General features: G+C 57.0%; 1 pseudogene; it reads right to left on the reverse strand.

Moving 5' to 3' along the window:
- Positions 1-10,805: 10,805 nt before the first annotated feature.
- LOC141954953 (transmembrane protein 209-like) lies at positions 10,806-15,375 on the reverse strand (annotated as a pseudogene).
- Between the last annotated feature and the right edge of the window lie 6,525 nt (positions 15,376-21,900).

Raw genomic sequence — 21,900 nt, forward strand, 5'->3', positions numbered from 1 at the left:
CCTCCTGGTGCTCTGCTCGTTCCCGGTAGGATTGCTTTGGTTTGTGCCTTCCCCGGGGAGAGAAGGGGCCCGGCTGTGGTGGGTTGACCCCCGCCAGGAAAAGCCCGACCCGGGGATGGAACAGCTGAATTCAGCGGCGGCCTTTGGAGCAGGGACAGAGGTGGTCGGGCCGTGGGAGAGGAGCCGGGGAGGAGGGGTGTGGGGAACACCAGGAGAAGAGAAGGAGGCACTGAACGTCTGAGTGTAACCGCTGCAAACGTCAGTTCAACAACAAACTTCATCTGTTTTCTGCAGAGCGGAGCTGGAGCCAAGGGGTGACGTTCCCCAACACCGCGCTGCCCAGACGCTCACGGCCACGGGATTTCTTAAAACAAGGCCATGACTGGGTATTTCCTTGGGGCAGATCCCTCCTGCCCTCCGAGCGGGAGGAGCATCGCGGCTGTGAGCGGGGCAGAGGCTGCGCGGGCAGCGGGGACCCGGCTGCTGTTCAGCCCCTGACGCCGAGGGGCAGAGGAGGAGGCGCAGCCGTTCCCCATCAGGTGCCCCGCGCCTGGAGGAGGACGGGGAGAAGGGGCGGCCGGTAGGTTCCGGGGAGACTGTTGGAATCTTGGGGGGGCAAATGGAGAACTGGGGGGCCAGTGGGATCTGGGCAGGGGCTAAGGGGATTTTGGAGGGACTAGGGCAGGGGGGGGCGAATGGGGTTTGGAGAGGCCACAGGGGTGATTTGGGGTCCCTGAGGGTCCCAGGGGTACCTGACCCCCACCCCCCTCCATGTGTCCCCCCTCAGCAGATGCTGCTGCCTCAGGTGTACCCCGAGAGCATCAGCCCCAACTACCTCCAGTACTAGTGCTGGGAGGAACTCCAGGTGCCACTGGGAGGAACTGGGAAGGGGCTGGGGTTCACCAGAAGGGCTGCTTGGAGGGGACTGGAGGGCACTGGGAGGCAGCTGGGGGCTACTAGGAGGGACCTGGGGGACTGAGAGGTAACTGGGAGGGTAACTGGGAGCACTAGGAGAGGACTGGAGACACTGGAAGGTGGTTGGGGGCCACTGGGAGGAGCCAGGGCAGTGCCGGGAGAGACTGGGTGGTAACTGGGAGGGAGGTGGTGTAGGTGGGGGTAACTGGGTAGTAACTGGGAGCACTGGGATGGGCTGGGGGTCACTGGTAATTGAATGTGGTGGGGGACTACTGGGAGGTGTCTGGGGGTTAAGGAGAAGGACTGGGAAGTAGCTGGGAGGCAGGTGGGGGTAACTGGGAGTCACTGGGTGTGGCTGGGAGCTCTGTACAGACCCTGATGGGTGCCCTGACCACCTGGGTGGTCCTCCAGGCCGTGGGGGTGGGGGACAGCGCTGCCACCATCACCGGAGCCACCCTCACCTGGGTGCTGCAGGGTGAGACCCCCAAACCCCCTTTTCACCCCAAAACCATCCATGGCCCCAGGATCCACGTTTCACCATCAAATCCCCCAATTTTACCACAAAATTTCCATGTTTGACCCCCAAATCTCCCATTTCTGACTCCCAAATCTCCCACTTTTGATCCCAGAATTTCCCAGTTTGACACCAAATCAGCCTCAGCACCCCCAAAATTCCTATTTTTCATCCCCAAATCTATCCTGAATGTCAAAATCCCACAGTTTTACCACAAAATCTCCACCAGCATCCCCAAAAGCCTCCCACTTTTTCCCCAAAATTCTCTTTGGACCCCAGAATCCCCCAGTTTGACCCCAGAATGTTCTAGCAACTAACCAGTGCCCAGTCAAAACCAGCTCAGCTCCCCAGTACAGGAGAGGATTTTGGTGCTGGGAGAAATGGCGACGTGCCAGCTGGGCGGTGCCTTTTCGTGCCCTGAGGTGTCTCGGGAGGGGCAGGATGGGCTAAAGCTTCCCTCCTCCTCCTCCTCCTCCTCTCCGGGCTGGGTGCGGGTGTGCGGTCCTGGGGTAGCGGCAGAGGCCGGGGGGGACCCTGCTCAGCACACTCAGGGGGGTCCTCGTGGGAAGGACGGTACGGAGTCCCAGCGGCTTGTGGCTCCAGCTTTATTTAAAAAAATCATTATTCCAGTACAGCCTTTTTCCAGAGCATTTGGTCTCTCGGAGGCTCATCAGAGCCAGCAGCACAGCGACCGCAGGCTCCATCTTGATCTCAGACTCTGCTCTGTTGTCAGGAGTGAGATGGTCTCGGCGGCCAGGGCCCTGATGGAGAGTTCCGAGTCTTTCCTCAAGGGCAGGAGCGCTGCGAGAGAAGGGAGCAGAGCAGCCGTGAGCCCCCAGTGCCCGCAGGGACCCCCAGGACCCCCCCCAGCCCACGCCAGCCCCAGCCATCTCCTTCCCTGGCCAGGAGGAGCCGGTGAGAGAACCAGAGCGGCTGAAGCTGCTGCTCAGGAACGACCCGTGTGCCCCCGACACACAGAGGGGCTCAGGACTGGGCCAGGCCTCGGAGTCATTTTTTCGTTTGCTGTACGAGCGGGTCTAGAGTTGTGTGTGGCCTCAACGAGCCCGTGTATTGATCTGAGCATCCCAGCGTGAAGCCTGGACATCATCAGCCTCCTGGCAAGGGGCAGGACAGGGATGGCTGTTCTTTCCCCACAAAGTCCCTTCCTTTTTGGGGAGAAAACAAAATTCCTCCAATTTCAAGACCTTACTAAAGAGATATGCTAACCTATGTGTTAAGACACAAACAACTGTGAAGCTGCTCTTGAAAAAAACCTCCTGAAACTGCTCGTCTGCCCCTGGAGTATTTTCCTGGGGCGGGGCCGGGCACGGCAGCACCTGCCCGGGCTCTGTCCCTACTCACCATCACAGATGTCCCCCACACTCTCCTGGCTGAGGGTCCTCCGGTGCCGCGCAGCAAGACCTGGGGCACAGAGGTAATGTCAGAGCTCTGCTCCCCCTGGGCAGGGCTGTGCCCCAGCAAGGGGGCAGTGGGACCCAGCAAGACCCCCAGCGAGCCCACCAGTGGGAACTGGGGCCGGGCGGCCAGAAATGGGTCCCCGGGGACTCACCGATGAACCTGACGGCCGCCTCCCGCACAGTGGCCTGAGGGTCCTTCAGGTAGGGCAGGCTCTGCAGCAGGTATTCGTCCACCCTGCTCTTCCTGTGCGTTATCTGAGGGAGCACAAGGGCACGGGGCTGGTACGGACCCTCCGCAGCCGTCCGGAGCAGTCCTTCCCGCCAGCACCCCCGCTCCCTCCCAGTGACTCCCGTCTCCCAGCCAGGAGACCCGTGGGGCTGGGGGCCAGAGAGAGCCGCAGGCAGAGGGGGCTGGGGGTGCCGAGACCCCTCCGTCCGGCTGCCAGGGCCCAGCTGGGCCGGGCTCTCCTGGAGAAGAGCCCCTGGGGGCTGCATGCTGGAGGGCAGGGAAGGAGGCTGCAGCTGGAGCAGCGGGGCTGGGGCAGGGCGGCGATGCAGAGCGGCACAGCCCCCCCAGGCACGGCTGCAGCCCCCGTCCAGCCCGTCCCGGGGTGTGGGGGGTGTCCTCACCAAGCACTGTCCGATCAGGTCTGTCTGCCATGTCTTGGCTGTGGATCTGAGCCTCCACCTGCCCAGGAACTCTCCACAGGCGCTGAGGGTGTCCCGGGAAGCCTGCGGAGAAGCAGAGGCTGGGAGATGGCACCAGAGCCCAGGGAAGGAGACCTGGCATCCTCCTGCTCTGGGCCTGGCTTTGAGCTGGGGGCACGGGGTGATCCCGGGATTGGATCCCCCTTCATTGCTGGGGCCATCCCGCGCTCTGGGAGCCGGCTCCGACTGAGCAGGGAACTGTCTGTGCCAGGCTCTCTGGCCCTGCTCGTGCTGGGGCTGCAGGGACCCTTCCTGTGGGCCGGGGGGTCCCCACCTCCCCCTCCAGCTCTGCAGCACTGGGACCAGTGCAGCGGGACCCTGCGGTGACACACATTCCCATTGTCCCTCACGCCCAGGCCACCCCCGTGGTGTCAGCACACCCTTCCCCGTGACACCAATCGCTGGTCACCGCACCTTGGCCACGCTCTCCACCTGGTCGCTCATACGGAGTAACAGTGGGACCAGGACCCTCTGTGCTGTCTTCACCATTTTTCTCTTGTTTCTCCCCACCGCGGTCTTCATCACGTCTTTGAAGAGGCGGATGGAGAGCTCCCGCACGCGGCTGAACTCCTGGCAGGGAGGAGGACAGAGGCAGCTCAGCACCAGCCGCTCCTCGCCCACGGGGAGCAGGGGCGTTAGCGTGGCCGGGGGAGAGGAGCTGCTCTGGGGCCAGATCCTGAACCAGGAGCCGTCGGCCTGACCTGCGGCTGCAGCATAACGGCCCCAGAGCACTGAAAGGCCACGGAAGAGGAGCGGGGAGAGGAAGAGCCCCAAAAGGCTACGCAAGAGGAGCAAGGGGGGGACCCCTGCCCAAATGCTTCCCGCATGGCCGCACTGGAGGGCAGCCATCTTTCACCCATCGCCTCTGCTCAGGCTCCCATGGCAGACTTACATCATCAAAGAGGGGCAGGAGCTTCTCTGCAACCCTCAGAGAGATGAGGTTGGCCTCTTCCCTCTTCATGTGACCCATCATGTTGATGAAGAGCATCAGGGCCTTCATCCTGACATCGGCGTTGGCTGCCAGCAAGTTCTCCATGATGTCGGGCAGCAACACCAGCATTTTCCTTGCCTGTACGGAACACACCAGTCACCTTCTTGTGAAGCAGTGAAGGGCCCCCCCCAGGCACCCCCCAGCCCCCTCAGAGCAGGGAGGGTGCTTGGAGCCATCACCCCTCATCCTCCCAGACGGGGCCAAGCCACCGCATCCCCCAGGCCCCGGATACCAGTGTGTCTCCCCTTGCCGACCCCCCGCTCACCGTTTCGGGTGTTTCTGAAAGTGTGATGAGGCCCGTGAGCACCAGCGAGAGCGTCACCGGGCCGGGATGCCTCAGGAACCTCTGCGCATTGTAGAGGGCAGCAAAGTCCTTGTCATCAATGTCGGTGCAGACCAGGAGCTAAAACGGAGACAGCGGTGAGAGACCAGCAGAGCTGCAGGGCTCCCTCCTCCCCACCAGCACGGTCCATGGGAAATGTCTCCTCTCCCCCTGAAACCACCTCCGAGTCCCCACGTCTCTGACCCAGGACCAGCAACTGCCTTGACTCTGGTTTCTGCCCCTTCCCGGGGTCTCCAGGCTGCGGAGCTGGGCAGGGGGATGCAGGCAGGGGGGAGGGCAGAGCGCTGCCTGTGCCGGGACAGGCTTGGTGGGGCCAAACCAGCGTGGGGTGGGCCCAAGCGTGTGGCACAGGGGTCTGGCTGGTGCTGAGCAGGGGAAGGAGGAGGAGGAGGAGGAGGAAGGCAGAGCGGTGGGGCTGGGTGTGGGTCACTCACAGCCAAGGGGTAGATGCAGGCGTCATCCACGGCAGAGCTGAACACCCTGCGCTCCCGGCAGTCCTCCAGCACGCTGACCAGCTCCGGCAAGATGGTGCATAACTCCCAGGGCGTGGAGATCAGCACCTCCCACATGGCCACGGCAGCGCTGCGGAGCCAGAGCCAACTCGGTCAGTCGGGCTGCCTCAGCTCCTCCGGACCCCGGCCCTGCCCACCCCCTCATTTCGGGGTGCCCGGGGAGGCAAAGGGGGGTGAGGCTCTGTTCCCGTGGGACAGGGGCTCTGCTGGGGCCGGCTCGGGCTGAAGGGGGAAGCGTGGTGGGATGGAGAGCCCTGCTCCTCGGGGATATCCCGCAGTTTTCCGTGGTCTGGCAGCCAGAGAGTCTCTGGGCCACTCTCCCCATGGAAACAAGCCCTCAAGGCTGTCGGGGCCGGTACCTGTCACACGTTGGAGAGATCCTCAGAAGGCTCCTGACCACCTCCCTGGGGCTCCAGCTGGTCAGCAGCAGCAGCAGCGAGTCCAGGCTGTTGCGGGCTGGCTCCCTGCAGATGTGCTCCACATTTTTGTGGATGTATCTCATCACTTTTGGCACCTGGAGGGGACATGGGTAAGGATGGTGCTGCCATTCCCACCCCTCCCTGCTGCCTTGAAATGGGTTTTGGGTGCCTGAGAGCTGTGTTAGGGCAGGAGGGAAGAACAAGACTTGACATGGAAGGACAATCCAGCCACGGGGCACTTACATCCATCAGCCAGCATGCGGGGTCCCTCACAGCCATGTCCACGATGTCACTGCCCATCTGCCTGTCACTGGCATCGTCTGCCGTCAAGGCCTCGATGGCCACGAGGAGAATGTCCGTCCTCTGAGAAGGCTGGAGGTATTCGCCAGACACCTACGGGAGGAGGGATGGGGGGAAGGCGTGTCACTCCGAGCACACCGACGGTGCTGCACGGCTGATCAGCTCAACCGTCCCTGGGTCCCTTTGCTGCACAAGCTGATGCCATGGACAAGGGTCCCTGGGAGCTCATTACCATTGTCATGTTGCTGCTGTCAAGCAAAGAAAGCAACGAGGTGCTCTCAGAATCCCATCTTGGTTGGCGCTCTGTGAGCTCTGGATCCTCCTCCGGCAGGGTCTCGCCTACAGGTAACAAGGAGAGTCAGTAGACACGCCACCTTCCCAACGAGCCTCCCGGGTGGCGAAGAGCTTTAAATGGCCCCACGCCGAGGAAATGGGGTCCCGGCATCGAGCCAGCCCCGCGGAGCCCTCTACTCACCCATCTGCAGCGGCTGCACGGTGGACACGTCACAGGGCTCTGGAAGAGAGCTGCTCTCCTGGGGAGCCCCCACCTCCTCCCAAACCACCCTGGGGCTGCTGGGGGGTCTCTCTGCCATCCTCAAAAATGGAGGAAAGTGGTTGAGGGGCCGTGGGGGGTTCAGCTTTAGGGAGCGATGGGAAAAGACGTGGGCCGTGCTCAGGAGTCTCCTCGCTGTGCTCCTGCCCTGTCCCTTCCCCGTGTTGTCAGACACCGTGGGGCTGCACTGCTCAGATACGGTGCCGGGGGAGACACAGAAGCGTGTCACAAAGGGGGTCACGGTGACGCGTCACCAGGCCGGGTGGGGCAGGGTTCCGCTGCAGGGGGAGGGACCCAGCTTGCCATTGGCCAACAGCTCCTCTCAGGGTGTCCCCAGGCCCCCATCATTTCCCCTCAGCACCTTCCTGTACCCCCCGGCTCGTCCCGGAGCGTTCACACACCCCAGCACAGCCCCCCGAGCACCTGCTTTGGTCCCGACAGAAACACTCCAGACTGCCCTGCCCCACTTTGCGGTCACCTGAAGCGTTTGCTCGCCCATGTCCAGTTCTGTCCCACGCTCACAGAGTAGCTTTAATCTGCTACAACAGGGTCCTGGTTTCAGCTGGGGTAGAGTTAATTTTCTCCAGCTGGGAGGAAGCACAGCCCCAGGGCTGTGTGTTGTGACGGCAGGATCTCTGTTCTGTCGGGGGCGCTGGCCGGGAGCGGGCTGGGTATCGGTCGGTGGGTGCTGAGCAATCGCCTTGGGCATCACCCATTTGTACTTTCTATTACTGTTATTGTTTTATTACAGTCACTAAACTGGTGGTTTTTTATCTCAACCTACGAGTTTTCCTTGCGTCCCTCCACTCTCTTCCCCCATTCCCCCAAGGGGAGGGTGAGCAAGCGGCTGCGTGGTCTTTGGCTCTGACAGAGTTCAAACCACGAGAGTCCTTTTTGGGGCCCAGCGTGGGGCTCGAAGGGTCGAGATAACGGCAGATCGGGTCAGTGTGTCATAACCATGGGTTAAAGCATTCATTACATCAGCTTATCAATTGCTGGGCATAACGTCCATCGCTTGGCTCCTTAAAACTGCCTCTCCTCATTTGCTGTATAGAGTCCCCCTGCTGCTGCTCAGCACCCATGGGAGCTGGGTTAAGATTTTCATTTTGCTGAACTGTGTAACACTGATCGATGGCACGATGAAGTTCTCAGTCCTGAGGCTACTTACAACTCTGTTTGAGAATTTGGGGAATTTTGAATATCCAACTAACGTGGTCATCTTACTGCTGGGAGCCAGTGTGTTCCCACACGTGGTGCAGGCTTTGTTCAGGGTTAAGCAACTATTGAAGAGCATCACCCAGAGATCTACCCCAAGGCTGGAGACTTATGAGTGGCTGGGGGTGTGGGACAGCACGGGCAAGTGCCCAGGACAGTGGCCACCTCCGGTGTATTGGAACTTCACTCCCAAACAGGTGCAGAATCCCAAAAAACTAGTCAAATATTTGGAAAAGGTATGGTGTCACCTGGGTAACTGCAGAGAGACCCAGCTCACTGCAACGTGCTGGGGCCTGGCCCGTGCCTACCGAGTCAGTGTGCAGAGGTGAAAGCCATCCAGGTGGCCTTGGCTGCCGCCGAGCGAGAGAGGTGGCCAGTGCTCTGTCTCTGCACTGACTCGGGGTGGTGGCAAATGCGCTGTGGGGGCGGTTACAGCAGCGGGAACGGAGCCACGGGCAGCGAGAGGCAAACCCGTCTGGGCTGCTGAGTGAGGGCGAGATACTGCTGCTGGGGTAGAGAACCTGGCTGTGAAAGTACAGCGTGTAGGTGCTCACGTACCCAAGAGTCAGGACACTGAAGAACATCGGAACAACCAACAGGTGGATTAAGATTAAGGTGGCTCGAGTGGATCTGGACTGGCAGCATAAGGGTGAACGATTTCTGGCTCGCTGGGCCCTTGACTCCTCGGGCCATTAGGGCAGAGATGGAACACAGAGATGGGCAAGTGACCGAGGGGTGGACTTAACCATGGATGTTATTGCACAGGTGGTCCATGAATGTGAGACGTGCTGCCATCAAGCAACCAAACGGTTAAATCCCCTTTGGTACAGGGGACGATGGCTAAAGTATAAATATGGGGAGGCCTGGCAGATTGATTCTATCACGCTCCCACAAACTCGGCATGACAAACCCTGTGTGCTTACAATGGTGGAAGCAGCCACTGGTTGGTTGGAAACTTATGCCGTGCCTCATGCCACTGCCTGGAACAATATTTTAGGTCTTGAGAAGCAAGTCTTGTGGTGACATGGCACCCCAAAAAGGATTGAATCAGATAAAGGGACTCATTTCCAAAACAGCCTCACAGACGCTTGGGCCAAAGAACGTGGCACTGGGGGGTGTATCACATCCCCAATCCTGCACCAGCCTCTGGGAAAATGGAGCGGTACAATGGACTGCTGAAACTGCACTGAGAGCAATGCGGGGTGGAACTTTCAAACACTGGGACGTGCATTTAACAAAAGCCGCCTGGTCCGTGAGTCCCAGAGGATCTGCCAAGCAGGCCGGCCCTGCTCAGTCAAACCTCCCACGCGTGGCAACTGAGGCACGGACTCTCCACTGAAGTGCAGAAGGAAAGACCCTTTATTCTTACAATAGTACCTACTTATGCTCTCGCTAAAGCTCTTACTTCATAATTAGCGAATCAGCAATTAGGCAGCTCTCAACCTTTCCTCCTACCAGCACAGAGCACTCTCACACGCTGTGCAGACCGATCCCCTGCTCGCCCAGGCGCTGTTCCCGCGGCGGGAACTCCTCACAGTTCAGCACTGTCCCACAGCTCGGGGTGGCAGCTGTCCCTTGTTTTTCCCTGACACCTCGGCACAACTCGGCAGTTTCTGATCTCTCCCCCAAGGCCTGTTTCTCATCAAAGCCCCGCTGCTGCTCAGGGGCTGTGCAGGGCTGACAGGCCGATGTCTCCCCCACGCCTCTCTGTCAGGTGACCACCCTCAACAAGTCTCACTCTGATGTTTTCTTCAGAGCTCCTCTGGCTACAAACCTACTGAAAAATCCCTTCTTGTTGTCAGACACATCACTGGCCGCTCCCAGCTCTAACTGAGCTTTGGCCTCTCCTCTCTCCTCCCCGCGTGTGCGAGCCACGGCTCTGCCCCTTCCTGCCAAGCCTGACCTTGCTCCCAGAGAGGGTGCCATTCCTTTTGCTCTGCAGCTCAGCGAGCAGGTCCCTGCTCAGCCAAGCCCCTTCTGCCCCCTCGCTTGACGCCTGACACGGGGCAGCTGCCTGCTCCCGAGCTCCCCAGAGGTGCTTCTGCAACCCCGACCCCCTCAATTTGGCAGCCTCCTCCCTCACCTCCAGCATCACTGTTACAGTCACAAAGGAGCTTAACAACAGAAATACTGAAGCCAGCCAAGGACAAAAGGAATTCAATTAGAGTATCAAGTCAGGCGGAGTTTCAGTGACTCTCTAATACTTTCTAAAAGACCAGAAAATTCAGTATAGAAATGGACTAAAAGGTCTAAAAGACTAGAGGACTAAATGACCAGAAAATTCAAATAAAGGAGTCAGGAAAACACATCTCTAGAAAGTATCAGGTAAAGCTTTGCTTTCTGAAGCTTTTCTGAACCGTGAGGCAAGGGGTATGATGAAGCACAGCCCTCCACCATAAAGGGAATTTATGCTTTGATGAGGCCACTCCCTCTCACATTGGTCTGGGGAAATCAAGAAGCTGATAAACACTCCGTGGGGGATTTGTATGCGACAGGAGCTGGGAACTGATGCGTGCTGGCCCTGGGTTTAGGAACAGATGCTCAGCAGTCTGGCACGGATCTCATACTCATCTTTGCTTTACACCACCCTTATTTAAAACCAAATCCCAAAAAACCCACACAAAACCCACAAGCAAAACTTTAGACCTGACAGATTCTGTGAGTGAAGGGGCAATCCAAAGCTCGACTGACTGTTTTGCCACCATGTGCAATTCACTCTGCCCTGCTCCAGCAAGGGCTGTTGCTAACTAAGACCAAGGTTTTTCCTTTTGCTTTTATTACGCTGCTCGGGACAGTCAGAAAAAACCCAGCCTTTGGGTTGGAATTTTCCACGCTTTGAGCCCGGGAGAGCGAGCTAGAAATACTGCAGAAACACCAATTTAGAAATCTGAGTTCCAGCAAGGAAAACCAAACCTCGTCACAGAGACGGGACGTCTCGGCCCCAGACGGGACCGACGTTTCTGACCTTCGTGGTCCAGGAATCCACGTGACCAAGGAGGTGGCGCTGCATCGTCCCCCGTGCCCAGACCTATGGAAAGGGCCATTAACTACGTGTGAGAACTTCAGAGAATACCAAGAGTTTGTAGGGTCTGTGACAGTTTCTGACGCTAACTACATCATTCCAACTGCATTTTTCCCCAAATTCTTATACGCCTGCTGGCTGGATCACGGGACTCCTACAGCAGCTTCACGGAGGACGCGCTCACTCTCCAGTCACGCTACAGCCACCCGCCATGAGCCCAAAGTCAGTCTGAAGCTCTCTGCTCTACGAGGATAAAATTGCTCTGAACTGCGGGCTTGATGGAAGAGGTACCTGAATGGGCAGTTTCATCAGGGTAACGTAGGAAATAATCGATCCCATTTCACTGAGGCCACGGGAATGGCGTTCCTTGGCATCAGACTTCTTTCAGACGCCAGGGTAAAGGCTTTATGCTTTATGTCCTTCAGCTGTTCCACGGGGTTCCACACAAATCCCTTCCAACTCCAGTTTTAGATCAGAAATGGATTGTATCCAGTGTGAGCCTTGCTCTCCAAGGGAGAAATCCTTTTCCCACTACAGTTCAGAGTTTGCAATGGCCATTTACAGTGACCACGAGCTTCGCAAGCTGGATGAAGACAGCTCAGCGCTCGAGGATTTCTCTCTCCCACATTCCTGATGCAGCTCGAATCCAAACCTCTGCACAAAGCTGTGTACTTTACAGACCCGTTTCTCTCCCTTGACCACTTTTGCTGTGGAATTTACCTCTTCTGCAGCCCGTATCGAGCGCAGGTCAGGTACATCCTTGTGTGGTGATGGGGCCCGGGGCCTGCAGGCCAGCTGGTACCGGAACTTTCTCAGCACCTGCGCGCAGTCGGCGATGGAACGGCTGCAGTTGCCCAAAGCTGGGCTGCTGGAAGGAGAGCTGGAATCCAAACACCCTGAAACGATTCCTTCATTAAACACTCACGTACAGTCATTGCCAAGAAGTTCTCGACGCAACAGCACAGGCACAGCAGGTCAGGATATGAAGGCTTTGGCCAGACACAAGGACACGAACTGCCATGAATAGGGACACTGAGGTCGGTCTGCAGAAACACCGACTGCACCCCGACTGTCCCTATCCAGGACAAAAACTGCCTGCAGGTAATTCACCCCCGCATCTGAAACGCCTTCTCCACAAAATATCCCTCTCATCACACGGCAACAGAGCCCGGCAGCTTATCACGGGCCGCTACGGCCAACGGGTGCCACAGAGACGATCTCTCAGCACACGTTCCCAGCCCATCCCCAGCAAAACTTTGGAGGAAAACGTTCTGGAGGTCCTAAGCCACGGAGAGAGGTAGAAACGACAGTGTCCCACCTCACGTCCGAACCACTCAGCAGGAGACTCCACTAGTCAGCAGCCGCCTTTACCCAGTCACAGGCGATCACCACAAACGAGTCAGGTCTATCTCCTAGTACGGCTGCACTGGAATCCTTTGGGACTTTTCTCATCCGTAAAAGCCAATCTCCAACAAACGCACCCCCTTCTCCTGACCAAGCTTTTCCCATCAAATCACTTTGGTTTTTACCGAGTTGGACTCTCCGCCGCTTCTGTTCCTCTCTCCGAAGGCAGGCGTGCAGTGCCCTGAGGTCTGTCACATCCTCCTCTGCGCCCGCAGAATTACACAGAGCGGGGGAAGAGCCGCAACGAGACCTTAACCCGCCGCTCTCCAGTGGCCCAGCGCTAGGGGGGACGGTGACCTGCTGGGAGAGGAGCTGGAAACCTTGGGCAAAGGAAAACAAACGGTTGTGTCATAGAAGGAAGACAGAATTCCACCTTGATTTCTAAACGACATGAACATAAAAGACTCTCATTTGGGGTCTGGATTGGGTTTTTGCGGTCTCCTTTGCACTTACATTTTGATTGCTTGGCTTTGCTTTGTTCTGAAACAAACCAGCTGCTCTAAACCGAGGAAGTGGCACTAGGGAAGAAGGACAAATCCCAATATGACAAATTTAGATCCGCTTTGCAAAAGGAGCAAACACACACATAAACAACTCTCCGGTGGCTACCGCTCCCCTTCAGCGGCACAGGCACCAAACGAAGACCCGAACTGCACCCTGGGGAGCTGTCCTGGTCCTTACCCGAGTGCAGCTGCTGCTCGGGGAGCAGGTTCCAGCACTGACGTAAGAAGCGCTGCCGCTTGGCAGAGCCCGTCCTTGGGGGCTGCACCCCGGGACACAACCGGTACCAAACTGCGGGCGGGCGCGAGGGCGGCGGGACGGGCTGTAACTCAGCACACTCTGGCCCCGGGGCGGAGGAGAAGGTGCCGCCAGCTCACGTGGTGGAGGTGTTTGTACCGCTGCGGGAAGGAAAAACAGAATGAGCATCGCGGATGCAGCAGCCCCAAACTCTCCTCCCCGCTTAGACACGCACACAACGCTATCTTAAGGCGATTTAGAAAAGATGCAAGAAGGGATGCTAGAAAGATCTGGCCCCTACAGAACTCGGCAGTCAAGTCACTGACAGGAAAAAAGAGAAGACAGACACAGGACAACACCTCAGCACCAATCCTGCAGCTTCAGATTTCAGTGTTACCAGGCACCTTGCGTAACCCAGGGGTTTCTCTATTCCATCGCCTATTTCATCAGCTCAGCTCTACCTGCCTACTCTGTGCATCTTGAGCCGCTGAATGTCTCAACTGATCTGTGCAAATGAACACAGGAGATGCTCAAACCTTGGTGTTACAGCGTTACAACCGTCTGCTCCCCGTTTTCTAGGCCAGACGAGCAGAGCGCAATACTACCGTGCCAGCATCTCGATTTTGGTATATTTGCCTTGTCAGCTTCTTTTTAGAACTTTGCTTTGATCTCCAAAAGATTTCTGAGTAGCTCATTTCAGACTTCACACAAAGCTCTGTCTGTCCCTCTCCTTTCATTCTCCTTACCCAGCGAGACAGTAGTGGGACATCAAAATTAAATATGGACCTGCACTCTCTGCCTGGCTCCTGCTTCCATGGACAAGTCACAAACTCCTTGGCCAACCTCACAGGGTTCAAGTCCCTCCCTGTCCTTCAGCAGCCGCTCTCATCCTGCCCTTTCCCACCTCCTGTGTTTGTTTCCCCTCCAGTTCTCCCACAAACACTCAATTGTCACGTGACGTGGTGAATTTTAATACGCTGCGGTAATTCAGTTTACTGCTCCTGTCAGAGGAGGCGATTCAGAACGCGCTTCGCTAGAGAATCCTGCCCTTGAGACAGAGACCGTCTGGAAACAAAACAAAAGAATTCAAAAAGAATTGCCAAAGATATTGACTGCACCCACCTGCATTCTGCAGCCCCAGCAGGCTCTGCTGGCCAGGACTCACGACAGGCTGGTCGGTGCCCCTGTGTATTTGAAGCACACCCAGAAACCAGAGGCGGCGTTCAGGCTGAGCAGAGATGCAAGTGCGAGTTCTAGAAGAAACAGAGAAGTTTTTACCGTCGCTTGAGCACGGGGAGTAACCAAAGTGTCTTGTTTGCAAAAACGGGCTTATGCCCATTAAAACCAGGTCTAATTATTAGTGCTGTCGGTAAGTACCAATTTGGGCAACAGCCAAGATTTCTTCACCTTTTTATGCCAGAACCATTGGAGATAATTTTCCTTTCTGTACTGAGATTAATTGACATTGCTAAAATTGAATTTTTAAAGATGGACAGTTGTTTTCCAAATCTACTACAATGAAGTTTCACAGTATTTCTCAAAAAACATCTTCTGCCAATTCATCTGTAACTCATCTCATGATTTTCCTCCTCCTCCTGCTTCATCCTCTAATCATATTTGATACAGCTGGCTTAGAGTCTGCTCCTCCAAAACAAACTTGAATTCTTGTGAAATGCCATCCACGCCCACGGTACAACAGAGCAGGAAAATCTGACGTGTTCCTCAAAGCCTTCCTCTACACGGTCAACAGATTTAAGGCACCAAGTAAGTTCTTCCTGTCTAAGAGAGCTGTTAACACTCCTTACCTGTCACTAACACGGATGAAATTCCAAGTTTCCAGGGAGACAGCGGAAAGCAAACTATATCTTTTTTTACATTTAAAACAAACAAAAAAATGCTTTTTTTTTTTTTTTTTTTTTAAAAAAGCTAGTTTAAAGACTGCTTCTCCAGCAATCAAACTGACAAGTGAAAAAAAGAAAAGAACCTTGAAAACTAATTTAAATGCTGCAGCAACTCACCAAGATATCAGAGTGGCCAGCAGGCGGTGTTGTAATAGGAGCTGATGAGATTTCCAGTCCGGAAAAGAAAAAAGAGAAGTTAGCATTTTGCAACTACTCAGTCCCAGGAAATATTTAGGGAGACAGGAAGGAGGAGGCTTTGCTTGTTTGACTCAGGTGTGACAATTAACGCACATTTCAGTACACAGCATGCCTGCGAGAGACACGTTAAGGAGTGCCCAGGCCAAGAGCCCTTTCCGGGCTTCCATCTCCTTCCTCATCGTGACGGCCCTGTCGATGATGGAAGTTGCTGGTTCTGGTGCCATGATCTCTAACAACAAACACAGAGAAATGACAGGATTTGACAACTTTTATACAGTAAGACCCTCAGTCAGCACAGGATTCAGGAAAAAAAAGCAGTAATCCAAAACAGACTCTGTAAATGGACTTTACCTTTAGCCAGAGTCATGTTTAGCATCTTAAAAAAAGAAAAATCATATTCTTTTTACCAGTGAAAATAGATGATATTTCTTCGATGAACTCCCCCTGCCAGCATTGCCACCTCATTACTGAGGAACAGCGTCCACCTCCTCCAGTGAGGTGCAGATAAGAGGACAGAGACAGATTCCAACCTCAGTTTTGAAAAATAACATCCTTCAGCAGCCAGAGGCAAAGCTCCTGCCTTCTCCAAGCAGAGGGAGCCAGAGGCAGGAAAGGCCTTGCACAGCTCTGCAGTTTTTCTACTGAAAATTCCCACTCGTTTCAGTTAGGAACAGAGGATTTTCAGACCGTGCAGCCACGACCTGGGGGTTCGGTACATCTAAAAGTTAATACCAGATGTGAAAGAAATAAGCCTGGTGACGTTTTCTTCTAGTCCTGTCACCAAAACATGCTGCTGTTCCTTCCTGCCACTCACTTGAAAACTGGTCACATAATTCCTCACTAGAGGGGAACATAAATAATTTGCTTTCTAGGACAAATCCGTCATGTACACATCACTACCTGCTTACTGGTACAAGGATTCAACGGTGAAACAGTGAACATCAGGGTTCCTGGGAGATCTCTACAAGAACACGCTGCCTGGCAGTTTTCTTGACAGGCTTTTCACACGGTTTCAGCCCCAAGACTTCCCTCCCCACACCGACAAAGGAGCGACCCCTGGCAGAGACCCGCTCCCCATCCTCACGCTCCCCACCTCTCCCTGAGCCACGTCCTCCTGCAGAAGCTGCGCTCTCGGGGCACGGAACTCAAAGGGACGCTGGATCCTGTTCTGCCGGCAGAGGAGGGCCGGCTGGGGGGTTTCCCCTCCAGACTGAACGGTGTCCTCCCACGTCCCTGCCCTCTGCTGCTCGGGCACAGGCAGGAGGGGAGGCCTCACCCCGACAGCCCGGCAGGCGCTGACCCCAGGGCCACACAGGGAGGTTCCCCACACCGCCCCTTGCCCCAAGCCCCCACCTTCCCCCCACGCCACCCCCTCCTGGGAGGGCCGGGGGAGCCCCAAAATCGGGCTCGGCTCGGCCGGCGTCTCCTCCCCGGGGTCTCGGGTCAGAGCCGCCTCCAGTGCCGCACGCAGCGCCCCGAGATCGGGCGGGGGGGCCCTCGCTGCCCCCCGGGGTTCGGGGGGACCCCCAGGGTAAGGGGGTGCCCCCTCGGAGCGGCCCGCGATGGGGGGGCACCCCTGGGAAGACCTGGTGGTGTGGGGGGAGCCCTCAGGATCTCGGGGGGCCCTTCAGAGGCCTCCGGGATGGGGTGGGGGGGAGCCCCCTCTGCCGGGAGGGGGGCGCTGGGCTCGGCCTCTTCCGCCATCACCTGAGGGGCAAGAAAGGGGGAGAAAACGGGAAATTTTTTTGGGGGGGGGGATGCAGCGAAAATAACGAGTTAACGGGACAGCGGTGGCACTAATGGGGGCGCACCTCTCACCTGGGGTCCCCGAGGGGTCCTGCCCCCCAAAACCCCCCGGGGAGGGGATCCCAGTGGGCAGGGAGCCCTCTCCCGACCCTGTCAGGGGGGTCCCGTCCCCCGCTACCAATTGCCCTCTCAGGGGGTTCCCGGGGAGGGGGGGCTGGGGGGAAAGGGGGTGCGTGAGGGTTCGGGGATACCAGGGGGAACTCGGAGACGCCCGCCCAAGCGCGGGGGGCCCTGCCTACCTCAAAGGTCGGCGGGGAGGAGGGCGGGCAGAGGAGAAAGAAGGGCGGGCAGAGGAGAAAGAAGGGCGGGCAGAGGAGGCGGCAGCGCCCGCCCCGACCGGCGCCGACTCCTCGATGGCGGCGGCCGAGGGAGGAAAGCGCCTGCCCGCCCTGCGGCCCTCGCGCCGCGCCGGCCCCGCCCCCGAACGGGCCCTCACCCGCCATGGCGGCCGCGGCGTCATCCCGCACCCCTCCACCGCGTCCCGCGCATGCGCCCCGCTGGCCCCGCTCCCTCTCTGGCAGTGCCCACACTCCCCATGGCGGCCGTGGCGTCGCCCCGCACCTCTCCTCCGTGTCCCGCGCATGCGCCCCGCTGGCCCCGCCCCCGCCGCGCCCACACTCCCCGTGGCGGACCCCGCTCCCCTCGGGGCCACCGTGATGGCGGCGGCGGATCCGGCCGCCCCTGCGGGCTGCGGTGAGGCGCGAAGGCGGGTACGGGGACCTCGGGGGTGGCGTCACGCCCGCGTCGGGGCCTCCCCCGCCCGGGGGGTTCGAACCCGGCGGCTCTGGGGGGGTTGGGGTCCTCCCTTCCCCCCCCCTCGCCTTTCCCCCCGCCCTTCCCGGGGGTCACGGGTCCGTGACGTCCCGGCGAGCGCCCCGGCTGCGGGGCGGCGGGTTCAGCCCCCCTTCCCCCGCCGCTGGCCTCTCCCCCGCGGGCCTCGGCCGGGCGCTGGTGCAGCCGCTGGGCGCGGGGGGGGCGGGCGGGCGGGCGGCGGCCTCGCGCTGCCCACGGACCGGCAGCGGGGCCGGGCGGGGCCCGGCGTCCCGGGGGGCGGCGGGGGGTCGGGGGCAGCCCCCAGGGAGCCCCCCCGCACCTGCCCCACAAATCCCCCCCAAACCCCCCCAGGGACGTTTCACGGACGCGCAGAGACCCCCCAACCCACAGAGACCCCCCTCGGAAGCGCTGATGAGCTGTTACACGTCTAGAAGCGAAGGCAGAACGTAACTTTATAATTTTATTGGAGTAAGAACAAGCAAAACAGCGCTGGGTGCTCAAAACAAACCCGCTTCCTTTCTAGCCTCGCTTAATTACGTATTCCTGAAACGGGCGTATTTCCTCTAAAAAGTTTCCGCGTGGCCCCAGGTTGCCCAGGGGCGGTTGGGCTTCTCGAATCCTCTCAGATCTCTTGGTGTGGTCTGGTCGGGGGATCCAGTCCAGGGATCTTTCCCAAAACATGCCCCTCTCCCTGTGCCCAGCGCAGCAACAGTTCTCATCGCATGCGTTGCAGAATGCTCTCCCGAGTGCCCACGCTAGAGATCACTCTGATTTCACAGCGCGGATCACCGCTGCGTCCCTCACGGAGCTGAGGCTGGGAGCAGAGACCCGGCTTTTGGTTGTTGGCCCAGACTTTGGGCACAGCTACCCGTGTGTCAGCCAACAGCAGTTTCGGACTGGGCCATTGAGATCAAATTCAGCTGGGCTTTCTGTGTGGTGCCAGGTCATGAGCAAAGCCTGGGCATTGCCCCGGAGGGGCCTGCGTTGCTATTTTAAGGGGCAGAAAGATGCTTCTGTGTACAAGTTTCCTTGCAGCCCATTTTCAGTACTCGGGGGTAGGATCTTGAATGACTTCTGACTGGAATAACTCTCGGTGGGCGTCAGGAGCAACAAACGCATTTCTCCCTGTATTCACAACTCAAGGTCGGTGAAGGAGACGCTGCAGTCCAGCCTGTTTGAAGCTCAGCAGCACTTATCTCAGCTGGAGATCCCCAGGAGTCAGCTTGAAATCCAACTTCACGCTGTCACGCAGGCCAAGGAGGTGACACAAGGTGAGAGCCTCCTGTCTCTGGTGATCCCCTGCCTAGGGAAGGTGGTATAAAAATAGCTCTGTGTCCGCAGGGCTTCTGAGGAGCGAAGGAGACGGAGGCAGATCTCTCCTGCGCTGAAGTTCAGATGGCTCAAGGTCAGGGAAGTCAGAACCATTGTTTGTGTAGACTCTGAATCTTGCCGTTTGTCCTGTTTGCAGGGGAAGTGACGTGCCTTCGGTGTGAGCTGGAAGCAGAGCGATCTCTAATGAGGCAGGAATGGGAGAACGTGGCACAGCAGCTCTTGCAGACAGAGCAGCAGTATCACAGTTCCCTCAAACTGCGGCAAACTGAGCATGAAGTGGAAATAAACAAGCTCCTGCAAGACCTGGTAGGAAACTATATGCTTCTGAATTCTGCAAGCAAGCTCTTTGGGCTGGCTTTAGAGGAGTAACAACCTGAGAGTGTGAAATGGCAGCAACATCTGTCATAGGTCATGCTGTGCTGGGCCAGGCAGATAATCCTAACCCCAACCCCTAACCCTTAACCCCTGACCAAAACACCTAACCCCTACCCCCAAACCCCTAACCTCTACTCCCTAACCCCCAGCTCCTAACCCCTGCTCCCTACCCCACAACCCCTACCCCACAACCCCTTCCCCTCAACCGCTACCCCGTAACCCTAACCCCTATCCTATCCCCTAAACCCAACCCCAAACCCCTACCGCCAGCTGCTATCCTCCTATCCCTAACCCGGAACCTAACCCTAACCCCAACTCCTACCCCTAGCCCCTCATCCCGGCACCTCAGCTCTAACCCCTAGTGACTAATGCCAACGCTTAACCCCTCACCACTACCCCAACACCCTAACCCTATTCCCTGAACCCGTACCCCCTATCCCTGACCCCTACCCCCTAATGCCAGCTCATAACCCCTATCCCCTAACCCCTTACCTGTATCACTAACACCCAGCCCCTACCCCCCAACCCCTGCCTTCTAACCCCATGCCCCTACCTCCTCCCCCAAACCCACACCCCCTAACCCCCAACCCCTAAACATAACAGCTAACCCCTCCCACAAAACGCCTAATGCCAACGCCTAACTCTGACCCCTACCCACAACCTCCTAACCCCTAACCTGCTACCCTGTGAGAGACGAGAAACCAGGCCTGTGAGAAACTAAGACAAACAACCTGGGAAAGCAAAAGTTGAGGCTGATTGAAGAAATGCCTCAAACACTCGCAAGACAAAACTCTGAGTCCCAGGGTGCATGCTGTGGAGGCCAAAGCTGATAACGCTGCCCGATGTAGCTGGGGGAGAGAGCCCTGTGGAGACAGGACGGCTCTCCTCTGGGGCACCAGGGCAAATTTCAAGGGCCATGTGTCCGGTGAATGAACTTTGCTTCATTATCCACAAAATGCATATTAAAGTTGACACCCCTCAATATGCTAACGAGGGCTGTCATGATCATGCTAATGACATCATCCCATGAAACACCTTACCCCTCCCTGTACATGGGATACGTAGCTATGTGGGTCGACCTAGGGGACGGACCCAAGGAAAATGGGTATAAATCAAAGGGGGGAAGAAAGGGCTCTCTCTCTCTCTCTGCCCCCCCTCCCCCGACCGTCTGGAGAAAGCAGTGAAACGAAGAAGACGAATGCCAGCGAAGAAGACGGCCGCCTCCTGGAACCCTCGCCGGCGGGATCAGCGCAGGAACCCAGACCGGTGATCTGTATTCCCCCATTCCCTCTATCTCCCTCTTTTCCTTTTTCTATTAAGAAATGCAAAGCATATTATATTGCTCACCACAACTTGCTCTGTACTTGGCCAATTATCATGTGTTCAATTAGTGCATTGTAGGTAGTTAATAAATGCTTGAACTTGGAGACTTGTTGTCCGCTCCAATTGGGGATTTGCGAATCTGAGTCACTTGTCCCCCTCGTCGGAGCGGGACGTGACATTAAATTGGCGTAGTCGGCAGGATCCCCTTTGGTGTCGGAAAGTCTTGTGAAATAGTGCTTCTCTATCCGACAAACTCGGACAGGGAGAACTGGGAATTGGCCCCTCAGCTCTAAGCTGGGAGAGGGTCGGAGGGATACCGATTCTCTATCCGATAAGGACAGGGGGAATCGGGAAGTGACCTCTCAGCTTTAAGCCGGGAGAGGTTCGAGCAGTTGCAAGCCATGACTGGCCAGGAAATGTCGGTGCTTGACTGCTCCCCTATTTTTGAGAAGCTGAAGGAGTATAAGGCTTGTCCTCCTCCTTTAGTAGAGGTTTGGGCCCATGATAATTGGCAAAGTCCAGAAGCAGTGGCGAGCTATATCAGTGTGCTTGCAGGGGTGAAAGGGTCGCGACCAGGCAAAGGAAAAGCTGTTGTGTGTGCTGTATTAGGGGCAGCACTGACTGCAGCCCAAAAAGATAAACATGTTAAGAAACAATTGGAAAGGGAAATGATCGAATCCCTACAAGATCTGGTAAAAGCTCTCCAGGATCAATTGGCTGAGGAACGTAAAGTTACTGAACAAAAAGCTAAACTCTGGCAAAAGGAAAATGAATCTTTGAAAAGTCAATTAGCTGATGAGCGTAATACCACTCAGCGACTTTGCACAGCTCTGTTAGATGCCTTGGACCGAGAAAAAATCTCACGGTCTGAAAAAGAGATGAATGAACAAGAAACTTGTAACCGGACAGATCTTAGCTCTGTTCCGGATAGTGAACAGGGATTTACAAGTCTGGCAAAATCAGCAGCCAGACCCTTGTACCCAATGAAGGATTTAGAGATAAGCCGAGAGATTTATTACCCCGAAAACGAGGGGGCAAATTTAAGACCATTAATTAAAACGGAGACCACCGAGGGTCAAGGTGGAAGAGCTCCGCAGGTCACCACTCGAACTACACTGTACCCAGCAACTGAGCTTGCA

Source organism: Athene noctua, unplaced genomic scaffold (genome assembly GCF_965140245.1).
Source record: "Athene noctua unplaced genomic scaffold, bAthNoc1.hap1.1 HAP1_HAP1_scaffold_44, whole genome shotgun sequence".
Lineage (NCBI taxonomy): Eukaryota > Metazoa > Chordata > Aves > Strigiformes > Strigidae > Athene > Athene noctua.